Source organism: Poecilia formosa, unplaced genomic scaffold (assembly GCF_000485575.1).
Source record: "Poecilia formosa unplaced genomic scaffold, Poecilia_formosa-5.1.2 Scaffold302, whole genome shotgun sequence".
NCBI lineage: Eukaryota > Metazoa > Chordata > Actinopteri > Cyprinodontiformes > Poeciliidae > Poecilia > Poecilia formosa.
The window spans coordinates 330,915-338,617 of NW_006800241.1; positions in this window are offsets into that span (position 1 = coordinate 330,915).

The window sequence follows — 7,703 nt, forward strand, 5'->3', positions numbered from 1 at the left end:
TGCTCCTTTTTCCTGATGTTGTGGTCACTTGGTATTGCTACATCCACCACAACGACTTTCCTATGTTCTTTATCCACCACCACAATGTCCGGTTGGTTCGCTATGACTTACCCATTGAGCTATCCAGCTAACTGGATAGCTCAATAGCTCAACTTTCACCCAGGAGACCCGGGTTCGAATCCAGGCCGGGGCAAAAATACAACAGTGAAGTGTGGGTCCTTAGGCAAGACCCTTTGAGCTACTGCCTACCTCATACCACGAGGGACATCGATATGCAGGATATGCCGACTCAGACGTCGCCCGGCCAAACAAGGTCTGGGTCAGGTGCTGGGGAACCAGCACCTGTATATTTTAGGATTAATTTTAAAATTCTTATGTTTGTTTTTAAATCACTGCATAATCTTGCCCCGGATTACCTCTCTGAGCTTCTTCACCCCTACATACCCTATCGGTCTCTCACGTCCGCAGATCAGCTGCTCTTGGAGGTACCGAGATCAAGAAGGAAGTTCAGAGGGGACGGGGCTTTCTCTGTTATGGGCCCCAAGTTATGGAACGACTTGCCTTTGCACGTTAGAGAGGCCCCTTCACTGCCCACTTTTAAAGCTCGTCTTAAAACCCATCTATTTTACTTGGCTTTCAACTCCAGCGGGATCCAGGAATTGTATGTCTGTTTTTTAAACTGTAAGAGTTTCTTTTATTATTATTTATTTATTTTTAATTGTTATGTTGTGTTTTAATTTACAGCACTTTGTATCAGCTGTGGTTGTTTTAAAGTGCTTAACAAATAAAGTTGGTATGGTATGGTATAGTATGGTATTTTTGTGATTCCTGCTCATCCCTCATTGGAACAGCCTGGTTTAGTGGACAGACTCACCGCCTTGTAACGGAGCCTGCAGGGGCGTCGCTAACGTTAGCGGTTAACAGGCGATGTCCAAACCAGTAATCTATAACAATGAAGAAATCCTACAACCGCTAAAATCTGACACTGCTCCGTTTTTGTTTACTTTTTGTGAAGAAGGAAGTTGCGCTGGCCTTCTTCAGAGGTTTTGTGTCGATTCCTTCAGTAGTTTTTGGTGCAGCGCCCCCACAGGCGACGGGGGGAACAGGTTTTTCAGTTAGTTTTAGTCGTTTGCTTTTTATTTTTCTCTTGACCCTTTTATGGGCGCCAGCAGTCCAGGGGTGCCATAAAAGGGTCAAGAAAAACAGTATTAATGAATACATAACGCACTAAAAAAATAAATAAAAATAGGTAGAGGTAGGTAGTAACCACACTGCATGAATCTTTTTGACCATGTTAGGAATTTTGATTTCTTCACGAAAATAATACATGAATGAACGCAATTCTTTACAATCAATATTGAGCCAGGCTATAAATGTAATAAAATTACAAGCACATATTCTTTAAAAATAAAATTAGGAATAATGAAATTATAATGACTGGAATTTAATTAAAATCTTTTCCATACTGGATAAATGTAACATATAGGGAGAGGGCAAAGAGAAGATTCAAGGTTGCTAGTAAATGTAATAAGTATTAGTGACTTTTTAAACAAGTGAACCTTTCGAAAGATTCACTTTTTTAAATTTTTAAAAATTATTTAATTATTTTAAAAAAGTTTTTAAATTATAATCTGTCCTAAAAACAGATGTCTCATGAATTATACAGAAAGCCAATTACATTTTCCCCACAGAATCCCAATTAAAAGAATCTCATCTCTCTTACTGCTTTTTCAAAAAATAAAAAATAAATAAAATAAAAAGTCATTCAGTAGCTGAATGTATGAAATATTTTTGATGCTTTGAGTAAAACCTTCCTCCCCCTTATTTCCTCTCGGCTTTAATTCAGGCCCAGACCAGATGTATTACACCACTGGCTTTTATATGTTGTGAAACCCTGACAGGACGTAGCTCAGTGGTAAGCAGTGACATGCTTTATTCCCCAAATAAACAGAGTCTGAAGTTTTCTCACACAGCATCATTTGTAACAAGTAAATCCTGTGTGGCTGAGCGAGCCATCCGTGTGCACACTGCAGCCGCTATAAAACGCAGTAATGTGCGGTCAGGTTTTTAATGGATCCATGTCATGTTTAAAGCCGCGCTGCGTTCGTGATCACCACGCACAGAGGACACGTTTGATTTAGGCTGGTTCCGCTTCACAAGCCTAAAGGGAGGCGTTCAGGTCCCAAGCCAAACGCCGCCAGAGACGGTCTGGGATGTGGCAGCAGTTTGGGAAGCTGTCGACGTTCCTGAGGCCCCGGCCGCCTGGTAGTTCCCACCCTGTCCTGGGGAGGGAGACTGTGGATTTATGATAGTGAGGCCTGCTGGAGGTGCTGAACAGAAATGTTTCTGCAAAGCCCAACGGCTGACCTTCAACAAGGATCCAGGCGCCACATCAGAGACTTCATCCTCCACCGTGTGTTTAATTCTTGACCGTGGGGCACCGAACAAACAATGAAATGGAGGCCTTTAAAAACACCTCGTGTTCATGGTTTAATTTCACTGCCAACAAAAAACCAAATTAACTCTGTATTTTAAAGGGCTGTAAAACAGAAATGTGGGCAGCAGCTCTTTATTGGGCTGGATTTAATGATGAAGCTGTAAACATCACACCTAGCAAAATTAAAAATTCTTCAGGAAAACGCCCGGTCACCCTCACTTTGAGTCAGCGCACAGCTTTGGCTTGTATTTGTCGTTGTAAACGGAGCTGAAAACGGCTGAATACAAGGTGAAGAGCAGGGGTCTGCGTCGTAACGTAGACCGACGTTTTTATTCAGGGTAACATTTAACAGAACAACACACCACAGAGGCGACTGCAGGCCGTTTATTCTCAAACGACCGGCTCTCCGTGTCAAGAGACACCTGTCACGACTCACAGAAGGTCTTTGAGAGTTTTGAGAGCTGAAACATCAGATCAATCAAACTAAGCTAATTTTAGCTACTTCATGCACAAATTTTAATGAACTCACTCAGGATTCCTTTTTGAATGTTGCTCCCAATTATCTTTAAGCATCCAACGATTTTCTCCATACATCTATGTCTATATACATCTATTTCCCTCTGAATTTCATCAAATGACCTGAACAAATGTGAACAAAAATATTAATTCTTCAAATGCAAATCAGTCTTCACTTAGTAACCACTAATATCTACTGACTAATTGGGTTTTAAAAAATTACTATTTACGCACTTCAAGGGAGTTTTCTGATGGGAATGAACAGTAAATGGTCAGAGGTTTGATCTTTTAATTTTTCTTGAAAGGAAGCTCGATGTTTAGTAGACTCGGTTCGATTGGGACTAAAGTTGTGACATTTGTTCCATTTTCATCAGGCTCAGTTCTCCTTCACACCGCACACTGTCAAAGAAACCAAACCCCTTGAAAGAACTGTTCCCCTCCTCTCCTGCGGTGGCGCCACACCAAAAACCACTGAAGGAAACGACACAAAAACCTCTGAAGAAGACACGAGACACTTCCTTCTTTACAAACCGTAAGCAAAAATGGAGTGGCGTCAGATTTTAGGGGTTCCAAGATTTCTCTTTTGTCTTTGGTAAAAGACCATAAGCAGTTTCTCCCGCTAGCGCTGGACTCATGAGTTCATTTTGGTTCTATTTACCCAGAATGCCACAACAATAAGCCCACCTCTAAATGTCTAGAAATACAAATTAAAACAAAATGAAGGTTTTGGAGTCCCTGAGCTATAGATGTAAATCATCGTCAGCTTGGCTGCAAATGCTTGATGGCAATTTTGGCCACCATCCAGTTATTATTACACTTGAGGCAAATTTGTTTTTTTTCACAAGGCTGGCTTAGTTCTTCTTCCTCTAAATAATTGAAATCCGTGTTTCATAAACTAGACTTTAGATTTACTCCAGTTTTCTTGGCCTTTGTGCATATTTTGCTTTTATGTTTATTCCACATTTTTATCATGGAAAATGCTTTAAAGCCAAACATTTACCATTACATGCGGCCTGTAAGCAAAACCTGACGGACTGCAGGAGGGAATACGTTTTCAACCTGCCTTTCAACCACTAGATGGGAGCCTTGCTCTTTCCACACGTCCCCTGTCACCTGCTGCAGGCCTCGGCCCTGGGTGGTGCAGGATTAAGATGCAGCAGGTCCTGTTGGGTCCTGCTGGCACCCAACAGGACCATCAACTTCACTTTCACCCATAAGGGCGACTATTACCTGGATTTTATTTCATTTTCCAGATAATATCTCTTTGTTGTTGCCACGTCACCATTCATCCTGCTGGGTGTTTTTTTTTCTTTTTTTTTAATTCAAGACACATGCACCACACATCACTTCCTGTGTAACCGATCTCGTTCTCTTCCAAGACCTGGAGGTGAGAGTTATAGTTTAGAACATGTAATCCCCCTTTTCTAAAAATATGTGTTATTTTAAACGCTTTAATCGCTTCACATTAAGACAGACAGGGGATCAGCCGGCGTTATGGTCCGCATATACATAATACTTATGGGTAGCTCGTATGTGCTGACTAGCTCTGCGAGATCTATAGTGAGTGAACGTGATACGAGCTATAAATGTCTGTGAGCTATAGTTGAAATAGATGCTGGCGGCAGCGAGTGGCCTCCTTTTACAGCAGCTCTGCTCCCTGCTCAAAAGTTTGAGCAGCGACTCTTAAACAGCATGACTTGGAAATATCTGGCATTTACGCCGCAAGCAGACGTTTTATGTCTTACATGTTGCATGTGTCATCTGAAAATAAAGCTATGTTGGATAAATAAATAAAAAACAAAACAAAAATCAGGGGAAAAATGTCCTGGGAGATAAAATAAAAAAGTGATAGATCACAAACACAATCCTGCTTTAGAAGATTTTTCGGTTGTGGAATTAACTGGTAGCAGGTGAGCGTGTTGAGATTTGGAATAAATTAATCTTTTCATGAAAGAAAAGGTTATTAGATTATTATCAGTCGGTTCCAAACATATATTTGCAGACTTGACTCTGACATGGACCTTTTTAGTGAATCACAGGTGTGAGAGGCTGAGTTTGCACCAGTTCTTTATGTTTGCAAAAGCTGCAAGTTCCAACTCTGACATACATAAACTCACAGGAAATAACTAGAGGCAGAGAACGGACTGATGAAATAAACTTATCTTCCTGGTGTTGTCTGATCACCTGTCAGTGGCTGTTCTCTCATGAGTGGCGCCCCTGGGCCAGTTGTTCCCTCAAACTCAGTGAAAGTCCAGTCTTTTGAGATTTTCCTTCATGCTATGATGTTATTCTCTCATCCAAAACGTGAGTTTCTTTGATTCTTTAACGCATGTCTGAGAAATCTTTGAATCTCCCATGGCAACCATTCGGTCACCTAGATTTACAAAGGTCCTGCTTGGAGTTTCAGTCTCCAGCTGAGCTTCGGCCTCACAGAGCTCCCTTCCCCTGCACCTTCACCACTCAGCTCCTTCAAACTAGCGGCAGCAGCAATTAGCAATTAGACCTGGTGGAACTGTGAAGCTGCTGAGCTCATCGTAGGAGCTACATCTCAGTCCAATGCTCCAAAGAACATGATAACGAACGAACATTGTTGTGATGACGTGTTGAAGGTGGAGTGTCAGAAAGAGTAGGAGCTTCTTAAAGAGACAGAGTCCAATTACAAAGTATCAAATTACAAAGTCAAGTTTCATATGTTTGTTATATATAGCATTTTTATAACAACAGAAGGTAACATAGCTACTTGATGGTGCTCTAAACTGGCACTGTGTGCCTGGAAAATACATAATACCAGCCTTTTACCAAGCAGCGGCCAGAATTAAACATGCAGATGCTCTTCATCAATCTGCCTGAGATTGAGCTATTCTCCAAAGCACACGAGTCACGTGACCAACAGCCGGAGGCAGAACAAGATGACAGGAAGTGGTCTTCTTTATGATTTGTAGTTTGTTTTTGGACATCTGGATCCAATATCATCACACAATTCATAAAATGTTGTGTGTCACTGGAATGTGATGAATCCACAGGTTTTCCATAAAATGGTCGATTACAACCTCCCTAAAAACACGAAGCCGCTCCAAAGTATAACGGGCTTGTCAGGCCAATGTCTGAATAAGACGCCAACGTCTCCTCCAATGGCTGACAGATGGTGAGCACTAGCCCCATGGCTGAATTATTATGAATATTTCATAAAGTTGTTTACATCGGCTGCTGCCATATTTTTTTTAATGACTTATCACGTGAACAGGTTTTATCACGTGTGATTTTAATTTCATGTCTTATTTAACAGAAACACCGCAATTGTGAAATTGACCACTGGCCATTGTGTTTTTTCGACATTTGCAGAATACTGTAATGGAAACGCAGCTCGTGATGACGACAGCACCCAGACAGACGGTGGAACGGCTCCCCCCATCGACCAGCCAGGCCGCGTGTAAAATCTGTGTCCAGCACTCATGAGTGAGGACGTACCTGAGCTGAGATATGAGGTGGCGGCTCGCTCTCAATGAGACGCAGTGACATAACGTGGCTGCTGGAGCAGCAGGAGTAGAGCGAGGGGTTAACGGGCGGTGGCTGCTGGACGTCCAGGCCGGCCGCTGACTGATGAGGTGACGGTGCGTGCAGCCGTGGCCAACGGAGCCACATAGGAGCCCACACGGCCATGAATGTTCTCTTTCACTGCATCCTCAGTGGTTTTCCATCCTTCTGCTGTCCTCAGATGTGTTGGCTCTTCTTGATGTGTCACTGTATCTGCAGGTAAGGATTTAGCTTGTACATTTTCCTCTTTATCAGCTATACTTTAGTGGAATATGGTCCTTCGACGTTTGCCTCGTTTCACGTTGGTGTTTTCCTGAACGTTGAAGTAATGCAACATGATCGTACGATCAGAAGAGCCATCTGAGGCCTTCAGAGGAAGACTGCAGCAGCATATGGGTCTGGTTAGAGGTCAGCCTGCCACACTATAAAGAACATGTCTGAGGAGCATAGTGCAGGATGGGGCTGCTACTAGTAATCAATTAATTTTATCAATTATTCTGACGATGAATCGATGAATCGGATAAAAATGTTGGAACATTCTGCAGATTTTTTTTTTCATTTAACCAGTAAAGCGTTTTTTTATACCGTGTTCAAAATACATTAAAAGATGCAAATAAATAATTCGATTCACTTTTTTTTTAGTTCAGAAACCAAACATTTTATTGGCTAAAATGCAGCAGCAGCATTCCTTTGGTAAATCTGAACCAGGTGAAGCTAAATCTATGCTACTTGAGGAGTTTTGGCTAAAGACCTACTTATAGGCAACGGAGGGTTTTCATGTTGAATTCAAAATGTATATATGTTTTTTGTACATTTCCGGCTGAATTACTTTTCTGAATACGTTGTTTTATTTCAGCAAATGGCCTTCTGTGAGTCTGTACACTCAAATATTGATGATTATTTCAATTATCGATTAATCACGATTAGTCGTTTCAGCGCTAGTGGAGGACATTGAAAACAGGTCTGGCTGGTTATGATCCTCAACTAGAACTGATAAAATCCTTAAGTATTACAACCGCAGCAGTTAATCAATCAGTAAAACTTTATTTTTGTTATTATCGACTCCTGTTTGACTTGGTGTCCATCTTTCTGTTGACTTTTTTAACGATGGCGCAGGTTTAGGAAGTCCTCATAGCACATGTCGGGTAGGTCAGGTCATCTAAAACGGAAGAGTGAAACGTATTTTAACCAGACTGTAGACATCAGAGACTGGAGG